Source organism: Trachypithecus francoisi, unplaced genomic scaffold (genome assembly GCF_009764315.1).
Source record: "Trachypithecus francoisi isolate TF-2019V2 unplaced genomic scaffold, Tfra_2.0 Lachesis_group17, whole genome shotgun sequence".
NCBI lineage: Eukaryota > Metazoa > Chordata > Mammalia > Primates > Cercopithecidae > Trachypithecus > Trachypithecus francoisi.
This window is the reverse complement of record NW_022681462.1, coordinates 20,471,731-20,489,441: the sequence shown is the minus strand read 5'-3', so window position 1 is coordinate 20,489,441 and position 17,711 is coordinate 20,471,731. Positions and strand designations below refer to the sequence as shown.

The following is a 17,711-nucleotide window of genomic DNA, read 5'->3' as shown; positions in this document are numbered from 1 at the left end:
AGGTTGCAGTGGCAGGGAGCTGAGATCGCGCCACTGCACTCCAGCCTGTGTGACAGAGCAAGACTCCATCTCAATAAAAAAAAAAAAAAAAAAAAGCAGTTGTGGTAAAAAACACACATAAAATTTACCATCTAACCATTTTTAAGTGTATGAGAAATTGTAAAAAACAAACATAAAATTTGCCATTTTAACCATTTTTAAGTCTTTACGTTTTAGTAGTCTTAGGTATATTCACATTTTGTGCAACAGATCTCCAGAACTTCTTCATCTTGCAAAACTGAAACTCTGTACCCATTAAACAGCAACTCTACTTGCCCTGCCCCTCCTTTCTCTCTGGTACCACCATTCTACTTTCTGTTTCTATGAATTTGAATACTTCACTACCTCATATAAATAGAGTCATACAGTATTTTTGTGTGTGTGATGGGCTTATTTTACTTAGCATAGTGTGTTAGAGTTCATCCATGTTGTAGCATGTGATAGAATTTCTTTCCAGTTTAAGGCTGAATAATATTCCGTTTTATGTATGCATCATAGTTTAGCCATTCTTCATCAATACATTGCCTTTTTAAATATTTTATTTTTTAATTTTTAATTTTTTTGTAGAGACAGAATCTTCTTGCTATGTTGCCCAGGCTGGTCTTGAACTCCTCGCCTCAAGCAATCCTCCCATCTTGGCCTCCCAAGTGTCAGGATTATAGGCATGTGCTATCACACCCAACCTGATACATTGCCTTTATAAAATTTTTTTTCTTTTTTTTTTTTTTTTTCTTGAGATGGAGTCTTGCTCTGTCACCCAGGCTGGAGTGCAGTGGCGCGATCTCCACTCACTGCAAGCTCCGCTTCCCAGGTTCACACCATTCTCCTGCCTCAGCCTCCCATGTAGCTGGGACTATAGGCGCGTGCCACCGTGCCCGGCTCATTGTTTTTAAATGTAGTTTTAGTAGAGACGGGGTTTCACTGTGTTAGCCAGGATGGTCTCAATCTCCTGACCTCAGGATCCACCCGTCTCGGCCTCCCAAAGTGCTGGGATTACAGGCGTGAGCCACCACGCCCAGCCAAAATTTTTTTTCTTTATTCTAAAAAACAAAAAAAACAAAACTGGATACATGTGCAGAACGTGCAGGTTTGTTACATAGGTGTATGTGTGCCATGGTGGTTTGCTGCACCTATTGACCTGTCCTCTAAGTTCCCTCCCTTCACCCCCCACCTCCCACCCCCCAAGAGCCCTGGTGTGTGTTACTCCCCTCTCTGTGTCCATGTGTTCTCAATGTTCAGCTCCCACTTATGAGTGAGAACATGCGGTGTTTGGTATTATGTTCTTGTGTTAGTTTGCTGAGGATGATGACTTCCAACTTCATCCATGCCCCTGCAAAGGACATGATCTCATTCCTTTTTATGGCTGCATAGTATTCCATGGTGTATATGTACCATATTTTCTTTATCCAGTCTATCATTGATGGGTATTTGTGTTGGTTCCATGTCTTTGCTATTGTAAATAGTGCTGCAGTAAACATACGTGTGCATGTGTCTTTTTCTTTTTTTTGAGACGTAGTCTTGCTCTGTTGCCCAGTGGCATTCAGGGTTCAGTGGTGTGATCTCTGCTCACTGCAGTCTCTGCCTCCCAGGTTGCAGTGATTCTCCTGCCTCAGCCTCCTGAGTAGCTGGAATTACAGGCGTGCGCCACCATGCCTGGCTAATTTTCATATTTTTAATAGAGACAGGGTTTCACCATGTTGGCCAGGCTGGTCTCAAACTCCTGACCTCAGATGATCCACCTGTCTCGGCCTCCCAAAGTGCTGGGATTATAGGCGTGAGCCACCTCGCCTGTCCTCAATACTTTTTAAAACTACTTTGCTTCACCTTATAAATGTGATCCTGAAAAGTTGGGTATAAACATTGTATGTATATGTATGTATGTATGATACAGGGATAGTTTGAGGGGTGGTTAAATCATATCTTAGTTAACTTTACAGCAAAGAGGAGACTCCTTTTTGCCTTGTGAATGATCCCCAACTTTATGTCTCAGATGTTTGTATTGGAGATTTTTCTTGAAGTAAAATATCACTCTACTAGGAATGGAACCAAAAAGGGGAGATATGGTTATTTGAAATTGAAGATAGCTATATATACCAGGACATCCCACCATTTGTCTTACTTTACATACTTTTCCATTTGTTTTACCAGCATCTCTTTTTTCCTGTTCCATGCACTAGAAATCCTGAGCCCTCTTATTTTTTTTATTTATTTTTTTGAGACGACGTCTCACTCTGTCACCCAGGCTGTAGTGCAGTGGCACGATATCGGCTCACTGCAACCTCCATCTCCCAGGTTCAAGCGATTCTCCTGCCTCAGCCTCCTGAGTAGCTGGGATTACAGGTGCCTGCCACCATGCCTGGCTAATTTTTGTATATTTAGTAGAGATGAGGTTTCACCATTTTGGCCAGGCTGATCTTGAACTCCTGACCTTGTGATCCAGCCGCCTCAGCTTCCCAAAGTGCTGGGATTACAGGCATGAGCCACTGTGCCCGGTGAGTCCTCTTATTTTTATAACGTGCTTCCTATGTGTTGATTTTGTTTTCCCTAATGGAGTAAATTTTTGAAGGCAGGAGGCATCTCTTATATCCTGTAGTGATGAGCACAATATGAGTTATTTAATAAATACGTATTTGGCAAAGATGGAAGTGGAGAGAGAAAGAGGTTCCTCTGCTGAAGAAGTGTGATTACTTTTGGTTTTTTCTTTTTTTTTTTTTTTTTTTTTTTTTGAGACGGAGTCTCGCTCTGCCGCCCAGGCTGGAGTGCAGTGGCCGGGTCTCAGCTCACTGCAAGCTCCGCCTCCTGGGTTTACGCCATTCTCCTGCCTCAGCCTCCCAAGCAGCTGGGACTACAGGCGCCCGCCATGTCGCCCGGCTAGTTTTTTGTATTTTTTAGTAGAGATGGGGTTTCACCATGTTAGCCAGGATGGTCTCGATCTCCTGACCTCGTGATCCGCCCGTCTCGGCCTCCCAAAGTGCTGGGATTACAGGCTTGAGCCACCGCGCCCGGCCTACTTTTGGTTTTTTCTACCTCATGTGGTACCCATTTCTAGCAGGGAATTTCTTCCACTTGCAGACCAAGTGTGTTGGGGACTTGAGATGTGTACATGAGTGTTTGTGATGTTTCCTGCTGAAAGCACAGGTAAGAGAGCCGAAGCCAGATTGGAGCCTGAAGAATCTGACTTGATAGTATGTACACTTCTGTGATAACCCTGAGGAGAGAATCTCAGGTTTCTATCCTCTGCTTAACATCAAGTCTGAATATTTAACTATCAGCAGGGCAGCTGGACCTGAATGTGCTTTTGGCGTCTTAAATTCAGTAGCACATAGTAGGAATATTTGATAAAAGTGATTTTGCTTTTTTTGTCAGTAGTATATGAAAGCACTTAACACAGTGCCTGACTTATAGTTGGTGTCCAAAAGGTGACAGAGAGTATGTGAGAAATGTTTTGAAGTAGTTGAGTCTCTCCCTGAGTGCCCTGCCTCCACTCATGAGCCTATACCCCCCACCCCAGGCTAAAGATACAGGCAACAACAATGTGGATTTCACCTTTGGGAAGTTTCCAGTTCCTTGTTTGTGGCTTTATGGTCAAACAAGAAGTGTAGTCTGCTCCTACATATCTAAGAGCAGATAGATCTGAACCCTGGCTACCCTCACCCGAGACTGGAAATGTTTGAATCAAACTAACATGTCTGGTCACTCTAGGCAGCTTTCTTGGTAGGGACTTAGTCTCTTACTGGGGAAATCTGTGAATCTCTGGGGTAACTGGGCAAGGCGGTGGATATGGGGGGGTTGAGCATGAATTAACTTAGCCAGGATAGCTTATGAGTACAGGCATGGATAAGAGGACAGGGTAGGGGCCAAAAACGGTTTGACTCTGTCATTTCTGCTCATAGAAAGATACAGGCCTTGTGTACCAAAGGTAGAGCTCTGGCCTCCTGTGGCCTGTCACCTCCATATGATGAGCCAGGATTGCTCCCATCTGTCCCTGCAGGGCATCTTGGGTTTAGTAGGGAGGGGATAAAATAGGGAGTCTGAGTCAGGTAGCCTTGCTTCAAATCCTGCAGGTGTGCAGGGAGGAGTTGTGCTTCCCAGGACCTGTTTCCTATGTGTTGAAATAAGAGAAATCCCATTCAGATTCTGTAGAGGTTTCCTTCCATCCTTTTTATGTACCTTTTTCACACTGTCACTGGCTTGGCTTCTGGGAAGAAGAGAGAAAGGATGAGAGAAATAAAGAACTTGAGGAGGTGTGTAGATTTGCTGTCCTTAAATTCTTTTTTTTTTTTTTTTTCCAGATTGCCCTGGAACAAACGTTTATTTTTTGTGTTTTGTTGTTTTCTTTTTTTGGGGGGGAGGGGGGAAGGGAGGGTTCACAAGGGCCAAGTTTTGGTTTTTATTGTTTTTTTGGGACAGGGTCTGGCTCTTTCACACAGGCTGGAGTGCAGGGGTATGCTCACAGCTCACTGCAGCCTTGGACTCCTGGGCTCAAATGATCCTGCTGCTTGGCTTCCTAAAGTGCTGGGATTATGCTGTCCTTAAATTCTTTCTGGAGCAAGGTATAGGTATTGGGAGGAGGATCAGTGAATGGGTGTGTGAACAAACATACTGCTTATCCTGTTGCCTGGCACTCAGCCTGGACCCTTACTCAGTATTAATCTTGTTAGATGTTGGTCCACTCTCCCAGTTGGAATATGAGCATATATATACGTGTAATTTTATATCAGTGGAGTCATGCCTTGTTACTGTTTTATCATCTTTTTTCACTTGATTTCACTTGATTGAGGACATTTTCATGTCAATAAATACAGAATAAAGGGCTGAATTATAGTTCAGTGAGTGGATATATCATACTGCTATTCTCTAATATTTAATCCATTTATTTTATCTGTTATCAATGGGGTCTTCTTTGACTCCCTTAACAAGATAACAATCCCCCTTTCTTCCCTATCTCTCTTCCCTTCTGTATTTTTCTCTATAGCATTTAGCATCACCTGATATATACTCTTCTCATTTATTTGCTTATTGCCTAACTTCCCTCCATTAGAATATAAGCTCCATGAAGATGGGGATTTTTCTTTTAAAGATTGTTTTATTATGCTAGAATCAGGCAGCATCCCATTCTGTATCATAGAATGAGTGTTTCTCCCCCTTTTTTTGGAAACAGGGTCTCACTCTCACCCACGCCAGAGTGCAGTGGCATGATCTCGACTCAGTGCAACTTCCATCTCCTGAGCTTAAGTGATCCTCTTACCTCAGCCTCTCAAGTAATTGGGACTACAGGCATGTGCTGCTTCACCCAGCTATTTTAAAAAATGTTTTCTAATGATAGGGGTCTCACTCTGTTGCCCAGGCTGGTCTCAAACTCCTAGGTTCAGGCAATCCTCCCTCCTCAGCCTCTCAAAGTGCTGGGATTACAGGCGTCAACCATCATGCCTGGCCCTTTTTTCTTTTATCCATGCTCTGTACCTGGTATTGAGAACAGTTCCTGGTACATCATTGATGCTCAATAAATATTTGTTGAGTGAATGAATTTGTTGGACATTTGGTATACTTACTGGCTTTTTATTTGCAATATTTTGATTATTGTGAGCATTCTGTGGTAAACACTTGATACATACATCTTTGCATGCTTGTGCACTATCTCTTCAGGATAAATTCCAAGAAATTCACCTGCCGAGTTAAAAGGTATGCATATTTAAAATGTCAAGTCATGGAGCCAAACTACCCTTAAGAATGTAAACTTATATTAGCAGCACATGAGATTGCCTGTTTTCCCATGCTTTTGATAACGTTGGGTGTTGTATTTTTTGTCTTCTTCATCTAACAGGTGAGACATGGTCTTGTAACACAGTGGTTAAGAATGTGACTTTGGAGCCAGCCTGCTAAGGGATGAATTCTGACTCAGCCATTTACTAACTGGGTGACCTTAGGTAAGTCATTTACCTTCTCTGTCCTTCAATTTCATTGTGGTAAAGTAGGCATAATGATAGCACCTATTTTATAGGGTTATTGTGAGGTAATGATAGCACTTATTTTATAGGGTTATTGTGAGGAATAAATCCAAGTAAAATGCTTAGAATAAATAGTAACTGAAACATAGCACTCAATAAGTATGATTTAATTTTCATTTATTTGAATATTAAAGGTTGAATTTTCAGATGTATTTTGGACCTTTCTATTTTTTCTTTAAATCAGTTATTCATGACTCTTGAATTTTTTTTTTTTCTCTCTTAGAGACAGGGTCTTGGTTTGTTGTCTAGGCTGGAGTGCAGTGGTGCAATCATAGCTCACTGTAGCCTTGAACTCCTGGGCTCAAGAGATCCTCCTGCCTCAGCCTCGTGAGTAGCTGGGACTACAGGTGCCTGCTGCCACACCCAGCTAATTTTTTATTTTTTTTAGAGATGGGTTCTTGCAGCCCAGACTGATCTTGAACTTTAGACTGAAGTGCTCCTCCCGCCTTGGCCTCCCAAAGCATTGGGGGTTACAGGTGTAAAGCATTGCACCTTGCCTGCACATTTTTTCCAATAATTTTTTTTTTTTTTTTTTTTTTGAGGCGGAGTCTCACTCTGTCGCCCGGACTGGAGTGCAGTGGCCGGATCTCAGCTCACTGCAAGCTCCGCCTCCCGGGTTTACGCCATTCTCCTGCCTCAGCCTCCCGAGTAGCTGGGACTACAGGCGCCCGCCACCTCGCCCGGCTAGTTTTTGTATTTTTAGTAGAGACAGGGTTTCACCATGTTAGCCAGGATGGTCTCGATCTCCTGACCTCGTGATCCGCCCGTCTCGGCCTCCCAAAGTGCTGGGATTACAGGCTTGAGCCACCGCGCCCGGCCATTTTTTTTTATTTGTAAGACTTAACTTGTCAACTATCATATATAATACATAATTGTTCCCATTTTGTCATTTCCTTTCAACTTTGTTTATGCAGCTTTTTTTCTGTATGCAAATTTTACGTTTTTAGGTAGTCAGAAAATCTCTTCCCTTATAATTTTTTCTGCTACTAGACTAATGTTTAGAAAAAGCATGCTTCCCCACCTCAAAATTATAAAAATAGTTACTTGTTCTTTTTGAGTACTGTGTGTGTTTAAGTCTTTTATCTTTAAATTTAAATCTTTGATCCATCTGGGATTTATTTTGATATGAACAGAGTGGTTGGGATCTGGCTGTATTTCTTTTTTCTTTTCTTTTTTTTTTGACGAAATCTCACTCACTGTTGCCTAGGCTGGAGTGCAATGACGTGTTCTCAGCTCACCACCTCTGCTTCCTGGGTTCAAGCGATTCTCCTGCCTCAGCCTTCCAAGTACCTGGGACTACAGGCACATGCCACCATTCCAGGCTAACTTTTGTATTTTTAGTAGAGACTGGGTTTCACTATGTTGGCTAGGCTGGTCTCGAACTTCTGACCTTCTGATCTGCCCGCCTTGGCCTCGGAAAGTGCTGGGATTACAGGCGTGAGCCACCGCGCCCCGCCTTGTATTTTTTTTTCAGTTGGGTAGCTGTCCCAAATTCATTCATTAAAGAAGGAGAAGCAAGAGCAGTAGCCTTTAATCTGTTCTTCTCTTCCCTAATTTGAAAGTGGCTTGTTATTTTGAATATCACATCCTCAGAAATAGCAAATCTCCATCTCAGAGAATGGATTTAATGTTTGGATACAGCCAAAGGTCATTTCATTACCAAACCATAGGGTGAATATACCATGTAAAACAGTTTGGGATCAGAACTCACAGTCTGAATTGTAAGTGACGAGACTGCTGTCTCTCTGCTGCAGCTTCTTGGCTGGCTCTGAAGGCTCTTCCAAGGCAGATCTTAACAAGGGGACTGCTTTGAAGGGCCATTGTTCATTTGGAATGATAAAGTCTATGTTGTTCAAAAAACAAGTGCTTGTAGCGGGTATTTTTTTCACTCCAACCTGAGAATATTGCTAGGATATTGATAAGGGGTACTGAATGGTAATAAACATATGCTCTAGCTCTGCCCTAATCGGCTTATTTCAGAACTCTAGTTTCATTCAGTTTCTTGCCTCTGACTCAAAATGGAGGGAGGGTGATTCTTAACATAACAGAACACACCCACATACCCTTTTGGCAACAGCTACTTGCCAGAGATGTTGAAGAAGAGTAGCCAACCTTTACACAGCACATATTGTGTGCCAGTCATGGTCCTAAGTATAATACCTTACATGTATAAACTTCTTATAAGGTTGGTGCTCTGTACCGAATTGAATAGTATCCCCCAAAATTCATGTTGCTCCAGAACCTATGAATGTGATCTTACTTAGAAATATGGTCCTTGCACATATACTCAAGTTGAGATGAAGTTTAACTGGAAAGTCCTAGTCTAGTGACTGGTGTTGTCATAAGAAGAGAGAGACACAGAGGAAGATGGCCACATGAAGATGGAGGCAGAGATTGCAGTTATGTTGCTGCCAACTAAGGAATGGCTGCAGCCCTCTAAGGATTGCCAGCGACCACCAGAAACTAGAAGAGACAAGGAAGGATTCTTCCCTAGGGCCTTCAGAGGGAACATGGCCCTACTGACACCTGGATTTCAGACTTGTAGCTTCCTGAACTGTGAGAGAATAAATTTCTGTTGTTTTAAGCCATGTAGTTTGTGGTAATTTTGTTATGGCAGTCCTAGGTAATTAATGTACACTGTTACCATCTTCATTTTCAGATAGAGGAAACTGAGGCCCAGAGAAGTCAAATACTTTGAGATCTCTGTAGGCCCCTACTGTGCTGGCTGTGCATAGATTCTGTACCTCCTGCTGTTGCTGTTGTTGGCTCTCCACCTTTACCATGGCCATCACCTTCTGACCGTGCTGTAGCTGAGCTGCCGGAATGACTCGTTTTTCTTTTTTCTTTTCTTTTTTTTTTTGAGACAGAGTTTCGCACTGTTGCCCAGGCTGGAGTGCAGTGGCACTATCTCAGCTCACTGCAACCTCTGCCTCCTGGGTTCACGCCATTCTCCTGCCTCGGCCTCCCGATGGGACTACAGGCGCCTGCCACCACGCCTGGCTTTTTTAGTGGAGATGGGGTTTCAACGTGTTAGCCAGGGTGGTCCCAATCTCCTGACTTCGTGATCCACCCACCTCGGCCTCCCAAAGTGCTGGGATTACAGGGATGAGCAACCCTGCTCAGCCCCCTTTTTTTTTTGGAGATAGAGTCTCGTTCTGTCACCAGGCTGGAGTGCTGTGGTGCAATCTCGGCTCACTGCAACCTCCGCCTCCCGGGTTTAAGCAATTCTCCTGACTCAGCCTCTTGAGTAGCTGGGATTACAGGCACACGCCGCCATGCCCACCTAAGTTTTGTATTTTTAGTAGAGATGGCATTTCACTGTATTGGCCAGGATGGTCTCGATCTCTTGACCTTGTGATCCACCTGCCTCGGCCTCCCAAAGTGCTGGGATTACAGGCATGAGCCACCACACCTGGCCCGTGACTCATTTTTCTAACATCAGGCCATAGCCTTTCTTCATGTCTTGCCTGCTTCATACTGTAAATCAGAAACTCCTCTCAGGAGGCTTCTGACTGTAGCCTGACCATCTCACCCGATCTCTTCTTCGATCCCTCTTACCCGCTCCCCTTTATTTTCCCTTTCCTATTCTGTCTTTATTTTTACTTTTCGTGCAGTGTCAGAGAAGTGTAGTGACAATGTCCAGGGAGGATCCCCCAGTTGCCTCTGGCAGTTGGTTTTATACTTCCCACTTCTGGCGTGGTATACCTTCTAGAATTTCTGTCAGTAGACAGTTCAAATCTTGTGTTTTTCTTTGGAGCTTTCAGGATCTTGCACATAGCTTATAGTTACATGGCTGTGAACAGAGAAGGGGCAGTTTCATGGTGGCATTGGCTGTGAGGGCACTTACATTGATGAATTCAACCCAGCACAGTGGCTGTCTCCCCTGTCAAAGTGAGTGAGGGGATGAGAGCATTTTCTGAACCAGCTCATCTCCCTGAATAGCTTCTTGCCTGCCCCTGGGCTTTTCTGTTGGCATTTCATTGCTGGCTGTGGAATCTTGCCTCTTTTCCAATAAGACTTTTGGCTTTAGATTCTGTTCTTGTTCTTACCCACTCTCACTAAACTGAACTCCAGGAACCACATCTCTTTTGTTTGCTGCTGCATCCCAGGACTGAGCAAAGGCCTGATACTTACTAATCCCTCAAGAAATATTTATTGAATGAAGAGATGAATATTGACCTGGAAAGTTCAAACTCTTGGTTTTCCTTTCTTGTTCCTAAAGTTAGAGGCCAGATTAAGAATTTGTTTAACAGTCTTAAGCAATAGAAAAATTATGATGTCCCTCATACTTTCACCCCTCAGTATGTATTTTAAAAACTCTGTAAGTGCAAAATAAGTATAAAGAAACCTAGCAAAATGTAAAGAAAATGCAGCAAAATTCTGATTTTTACCATGGTTACCACTTTGATAAATACAAAATAACTTAAAATATTTGTTGTTGTTGTACTTGTTTTGCCAGTTCCCTGAGCACATGCTGTTGAGTAATCCTGCCTGGACCAGTCCTTCTCTCACCCTAGACTTCACCTTCAGTTCCCCTTACCCTAGACTTCACCTTCAGTTCCCCTTTATACCACCTGCTGAAGCTGCCAGCCAGCCTTTTCCACCACCCTCCCTCCCCCAGGGGTGTTTGGCTTCTCAGACCCTAGCCTGAGCTAGTGCCGTTGGCTTACTAGGGTCTTGCCAGGAAAGTCAAAGGAGAACATACATACTGCCAAAGAGTACCTAATAATGAGAATTCCCATGCTGAATTGTGATTTATAGTCAGCATAGCACATGTGTCAGGTGATTATACTTAGGCTGATTTTAGCCCGAATAATCTGCTTCTGTGATCCTGTATGTGGAAAACCTAGAAATTTCTCTGTGATCCTCCTTCCTGGATCACTAAGAGACAAGTCAAGACATAGGTTCATTGTACCACCTGTATTAATCTGGGCCTTGTTGAGACCATTTAAAAAAGGTGTGATGCTAGAAGGTCCAGGCCTCCCACACACTGTTTCAAGGCTGTGACCATAGTCAAATCTTGTTGCTTGAGTCCAAAGAGTTTAAAATAGTGTTGGAAACCTCCTAGGGAAAACAAAAAAACAACAACACCATAACTTCCTGGGTAAGGAAGTGACATGTGCTGACTAGAGCAGGAGGGGTAGCCAAGGCTCCAAGTTCTATTCTGGACCTGCTGTTGATTTGAGGTGTGACATTCAGCAATCTGAGCTGATGTTCTGTAGCTCGGATTGGTTTCTCATCTTCCACAGAGAGAGTGAAAAGAGGCTGTGCTTGCAGTGGAAAAGGTGAATACTGGTCTCTTGTCCTTTAGGAGAGCCTCACCATTACACATCCTGCCTCTCATTTGAATTTCCAGGCTTCTTTTTTAGAGTCTTGCTCTCTCGCCCAGCTTGGAGTGCAGTGTTGTAATCTTGGCTCACTGCAACCTCTGCCTCTGGGTTTAAGTGATTCTCTCACCTCAGCCTCCCAAGTAGCTGAAATTATAGGTGCGTGCCATCATGCCTGGCTAATTGTTTTTTTAGTAGAGATGGGGTTTCACCATGTTGGACAGGCTTGTCTCGAACTCCTGACCTCAATTGATCCACCTGCCTTGGCCTCCCAACCAGGCTTCTTTTTTAAATGCAGAAATATCCCCCAACCCAGAGTTAATATAGAAACCCAGCAATGTTGTTTATGTTTTACTTGAATTCATTTCATCAGAATTACATTCCTTTTAACAGTGTGATTATATCAGCTCTTTATAGGGGATGGCAGCTTCAATAGGGTTTAGGAAAGAAAAGGAAAGTGTGTGGGGCACACACGTTGACTTTGATAGCTTGAGGATACCAGGTAACATGGTAATTTAGATGGATAACAGAAACTTGTGTCCGTTGAGAGCCAGGCATGTATTAGATGCTTTCATATATAATTTAGTTGTAGTACAAACCAATAAAGTATTCCCATTTTTTGCACATAAGCAAGCTAAAAGTCAAAGAAGTTACATGGCTTGTCCAAGGTCACACAGCTAAATAAAAGGGCTGAGCTAGGATTTATTTCTCCTCAAGTCTGTACAACGCCAAAACCCATGCTGTTTTCACAGAGCTTTTCTGAAAGGGTGGGAGAAAGAAGGGAGATGAGATGCCATCTTTATCTACCTCGCGATTTTACTTGTTGGTACGTGTTTAGCTAGAACATTGTTTACAGAGTCCTAGATTCTATATATAGAGATGCTGCAACAACGTATGTGGGAAAGATACCAATTGGCTGTAGGTGAGGATTTCAAGAAGTCTTTGTTCTTCATCACAGTGTAGGCCACACGTGTCAAAACACCACTGGTAATTGGTTTACTACTAAAGTGGCTCTGTCCTATCATCTACATAAAATCTGTTGATGTGGCTCACAAAGTCAGCTGTGATGGGGCTAGAGGTGAGGGTGTGGTGTGTTATTGCATGTACTGGAGCTAGTGGCACCTGTTGTGTGACTATTAACACTGAATGATTAGTGAGTAAATAAGAGGTGTCTTGGCCAGGCGCCGTGGCTCACACCTGTAATCCCAGCACTTTGGGAGGTCGAGGCAGGCGGATTACCTGATGTCGGTACTTTGAGATGAGCCTGACCGACATGGAGAAACTCTGTCTCTACTAAAAATACAAAATTAGCTGGACGTGGTGGCTCATGTCTGTAATCCTAGCCACTTGGGAGGCTGTGGCAGGAGAATCGCCTGAACCTGGGAGGCAGTGGTTGCCGTGAGCCGAGATCGTGTCATTGCACTCTAGCCTGGGCAACAAGAGTGAAACTCCATCTCAAAAAACAAACAAACAAAAAATTATGTGTGTCTCTTTTTTTCTTTTCCAAGGGAGACCAGATAGCAGTGGGTGCTGGCACACATTCAGGGATCCTGGCCCCTGGGCTAGCAGAAGAGATGGCTTGAAGGTGTCAGGTGATGGAATACAAAGAGCTGGTCTGTCAAGTAGTATAATTTCAGGGCACCAAGAATGTGTCTTGCCCCTCAAAAACTTGCCCTAGCTGTTTGCTATTGTTTGGAATCCCACAATTGAAATTTATTTTTCTTGATTTAAATCTTTGAGACCCTGTTAAAAATGAAGAGACTCTAGGAAGAGTTTTGATTGTGAAACATCTTGGTCATGTTAAGTGGAAGTGTGAATGAGTTTATAAGATTGATTTCTGAGAACTAGACTGAGGAAGGGATAGAGAGGAGAAGGCACTGTGCTCCTAGTTGTAGGGACAGGAAGGAGACGTCAATGAGTTTGAGATAAAGGCTTTGAAGAGAGATGCTGGGTCCGTAAAGAAATACTTGGTTTCCTTCGCAGTTTTGTCTGAGAAAAAACAAGCAGCTGAGGATGGTTATTATGGAGGCCCGTGACCCCCAAACAGGGTGTGCTGGGTGGGTAGATTTCCCACCAGCATGTTCAGATGGAGGCACAGTGTTGTGTGGAGAGCAGCTGACAGCTAGAATGTAACCAGGAGTGCTGGACCTTTGGGTCTGTGGTTTACTGTGATGTCCTCAGACAAGACTGTCACAGATCTTAGAAGTGGGGAGGCACAGCTTCCGAGAAATGATGCAAAATGGTGGCGCAAAAGAGGCCACCAGTGGCAACAAGGGCAGGGCATTTCCTTCGTGGCTGGTGGTCACGGACAACTTCTGGTCTCAATTTCCCAATGAGCTATGCTAAGAGCTTTACCAGAAAGCAAAATAAGCCGTGCGAAAAGCAATGACAAAGCACTTGAGGTGTCCATGCAAAGGTACGGTTCCTCATGCACTAATTTTGTGGAGCCAAAATAGCTGATCCAGAAGCTGTGAAGATAGTCCCTGTGATTAAGACATACAACTTTTTTTTTTTTTTTTGAGACAGAGTCTCACTCTGCCACCCAGGCTGGAGTGCAGTAGAGCAATCTTGGCTCACTGCAACTTCCGCCTCCTGGGTTCAAGTGATTCTCCTTAGCATCCCAAGTAGCTGGGATTACAGGTGCGCACCACCACACCCAGGTAATTTTTGTATTTTTAGTAGAGATGGGGTTTCACCTTGTTGGCCAGGCTGGTCTTGAACTCCTGGCCTCAGGTGATACACCCACCTTGGCCTCCCAAAGAAGGCATACGACTTTATTGGCCTGAGTTCTGCCAAAGAGAGACCCTTCCTAGTTGACTTGGCATCATCTTTCATTCACCAGTGCTCTCTGTCTTTATGATTAGAATTCTCACAGCATTTTCTCCCCTAAGGGCATATTTTGCAGAGGCAACTCAAATCTCAGTGCCTTTCTGAGCTCCTTACAATTGGGTTTATAGATGCCTCCACCCCGAGGTTCAATTTCACTGTCCATATTCCTATCCTAAGTCTAGAGCACTTTATTTATGATCCAGACTTTTGGCTTTACTGAGGACTCTTGGGTTGTAGCTAATTTTTTTGGACACATTTCCCTAGTGGGCAGCCTAGGAATGGCCTCTCCTCCCTATCCCTCAAGTTTGGCAAGGTCTGTACCTCCTACCTTAATGGAATCAGCACTACTCGAAATTTCTGAACCTCCCACACCATTTCCTCTCCTTTCAACCCCTGCAGCCTCATACATGAGGTCTAGTGGAAAGCAGGATCTGCTGATCACTAGGATATTAGAACCAGTGTCTCCAGTAGGGAGGAACTGGGCATGTGTTCTGTGCCCTGAATGACAGCTCTCTGCCTATTAGTTTCTGCTTTCCTGCCATCTCACCTTTATTTTGACTTTTACCTAGAAATACAAGCGTTGTCTTGTTTCTCTGCCTGGACTTCCTAACCCTGTCCAGGACTAAAGCCCTGCTGTCAGTCCCTCACCAGGGACTTTCCACCCTTCCCCTGGCCAGGTCACTTATCTGATACTAGAGCCTTTTCTTGCATCTAGGCTTTAGTAGGTAGAGTTCTGTCCATGCACAGATCTCCCTGTGTTGACCACCTTGAACTTTGCCACCTACTCTTTGGGCTAATTAGATGTCATACCAGTCTGTCCCGCTGCCTTCTGGAACAAGGCTCTTAGCTTCGTTGAGCTCTTGCCCTGGATTTCATGTTAGTTGTCCAGCTGCCTCCACCTCAAAAAGAGCTTTTAATATGCATTGTAAAACTCCAAAAGGGAATTAGAATATGTAACATTTTTCAAACGTATTTAACTAGAGATCCATTTTTTTTTTCCTGAAGGAATATTTATTAAAATCTTACAGAATATGTGTTTGGTGGAATACAGTTTTGGAAAGAGTGAATCTTTATTCCAAAGGAATGGATATCAAATAAAGTAATTCCAGATGAAGATAATGTTACTATTACCTTCATCTGAAATTCCAGATGAAGATAATAATCACTATTTCCTGTGTGTCTGCAAAAGGATAGATAGCTCTAATCCACAGTGGTACTCTGAAATGGGGAGGAAGGAAGAATTCTGCATTCTTTTTTTTTTTTTTTTTTTTTTGAGACGGAGTCTTGCTCTGTCGCCCAGGCTGGAGTCCAGTGGCCGGATCTCAGCTCACTGCAAGCTCCGCCTCCTGAGTTTACGCCATTCTCCTGCCTCAGCCTCCCGAGTAGCTGGGACTACAGGCGCCCGCCACCTCGCCCGGCTAGTTTTTTGTATTTTTTAGTAGAGACGGGGTTTCACCGTGTTAGCCAGGATGGTCTCGATCTCCTGACCTCGTGATCCGCCCGTCTCGGCCTTCTGCATTCTTTTTTCAACTTTGAATCCTCTTCTCCATCCCAGTGGAAACAGGAAGTGGTAAATGCTATGGTGCCATCATGGCCATGGCCATCACTGGCTTCTGGATACAAGATAGGAAGGCTTCTCTGAGGCTGTCTTCCCTAGGTTGGACCTCCGTCAGAATTTCTCTAGAGCACTTCTGAGCACACTTCCTTCTGCTCTGGGACTATATAGATCTCAGCATCAGTCTCAAGTCTTAATGCTAGTTCAGGATTTTGACGTTACACATGGGGATCAGTGCCAAATGGGAAGTAGCTCATTTTTATGGAATGGATATGACATAAATTTTCTACCTTCCCTATTAAATTTCTCTTCTATATCTTGTGGGCAGTCTAGACTATAATATTTTTTTCAATCCTTGAATGGAGATAAGCTCATGCTCTGTGGGCAGGGTGGTGTTACAGGTGGGTTGCCATTTAAATCTGACTGGGTGGGTGACCAAGTACCAGGAATTGAAGCTGGCATAGCTAGTAACCAAAGAGCAAGCCAGTTACTTCCCCTGCATGCCATTCCTAACCAGCACAGCTAGGGAAAGATCACCTGAAAGAAATCTCTAAGACTTCTGATGAATTACTGGGTCCTGCCGGGCGCGGTGGCTCAAGCCTGTAATCCCAGCACTTTGGGAGGCCGAAATGGGCCGATCACAAGGTCAGGAGATTGAGACCATCCTGGCTAACCGGTGAAACCCCATGTCTACTAAAAAATACAAAAAAACTAGCCGGGCGAGGTGGCAGGCGCCTGTAGTCCCAGCTACTCAGGAGGCTGAGGCAGGAGAATGGCGTAAACCTGAAAGGCGGAGCTTGCAGTGAGCCGAGATGCGGCCACCGCCTCCAGCCAGGGCGACAGAGCGAGACTCTGTCTCTTAAAAAAAAAAAAAGAAATTACTGGGTCCTCTTGAGACCCTCATGTATGTGTCTTTATTGTCGTGAGATCATTAGTTGGCTGATCTCAACTCAAATAGTTGGCTTAGCTAATCATAAGACAAACTAGATGGAAGGCTCAGCTTTGACCATGACATTAGATATGGATGGACCATGTCCTTAGGTATATTCTTTGAATATCCAGTAAGCAGCATTCTGCATATACAAGCCCCACCCTTGGGGCCTTAGCCTGTGGCATTTGTCTATTTTTGCCACTTCTTCTGAAAGACTATGGTTTTAATTGAAGACCAGGGAGTCAGCTCGCTTATAGGAAAGTGGGAAGAAGGCTTGAAATGGGCATTCAAAGATCTTTTTTTTTTTTTTTTGAGGTGGAGTCTCGCTCTGTCGCCCGGACTGGAGTGCAGTGGCCAGATCTCAGCTCACTGCAAGCTCCGCCTCCCGGGTTTACGCCATTCTCCTGCCTCAGCCTCCCGAGTAGCTGGGACTACAGGCGCCCACCACCTCGCCCGGCTAGTTTTTGTATTTTTAGTAGAGATGGGGTTTCACTGCGTTAGCCAGGATGGTCTCGATCTCCTGACCTCGTGATCCGCCCATCTCGGCGTCCCAAAGTGCTGGGATTACAGGCTTGAGCCACCGTACCCAGCCTCAAAGATCTTAAATAGAGCTTGTAGTTTCTTTGGTCTATAGGTATTTGCCATGTTATTTTATTTTATTTTGTTTTTGAGTCAGAGTCTCACTCTGTCACTCAGGCTGGAATGCAGTGGCGCAATTTCGGCTCACTGAAACCTCCACCTCCCGGGTTCAAGTGATTCTTCTGCTTCAGCCTCCCAAGTAGCTGGGATTACAAGTGCCTGCCAATGCACCCAGCTAATTTTTGTCCTTTTAGTAGAGACGAGGTTTCACCATCTTGGCCAGGCTGGTCTTGAACTTTTGACCTCATGATCCACCCGCCTCGGCCTCCCAAAGTGCTGGGATTACGGGCATGAGCCACTGTGCCCAGCTGGTATTTGCTAAGTATTAATTGGCCTACAACTGTGGAAAACTTGTTAGCAGCTTTAGGAAGGCTGTTAGGGAA

The 17,711-nt window shown here is 44.2% G+C and overlaps 1 long non-coding RNA gene across 11 annotated transcripts in view; it reads left to right on the top strand.

Moving 5' to 3' along the window:
- The window catches only part of LOC117099799, a 40,278-nt gene extending 32,963 nt beyond the window's left edge, over positions 1-7,315 (top strand). For 9 of the 11 annotated variants that reach the window (XR_004444011.1, XR_004444013.1, XR_004444004.1 and 6 more), the window contains 2 exons: positions 5,864-5,966; positions 7,255-7,315. This is a non-coding gene — a long non-coding RNA (uncharacterized LOC117099799). Of the gene's footprint in view, positions 1-5,863; positions 5,967-6,296; positions 6,309-7,254 lie in introns of those variants that run through there. The other 2 variants (XR_004444014.1, XR_004444012.1) reach the window with 1 other exon arrangement.
- The last annotated feature ends 10,396 nt before the right edge of the window (positions 7,316-17,711 follow it).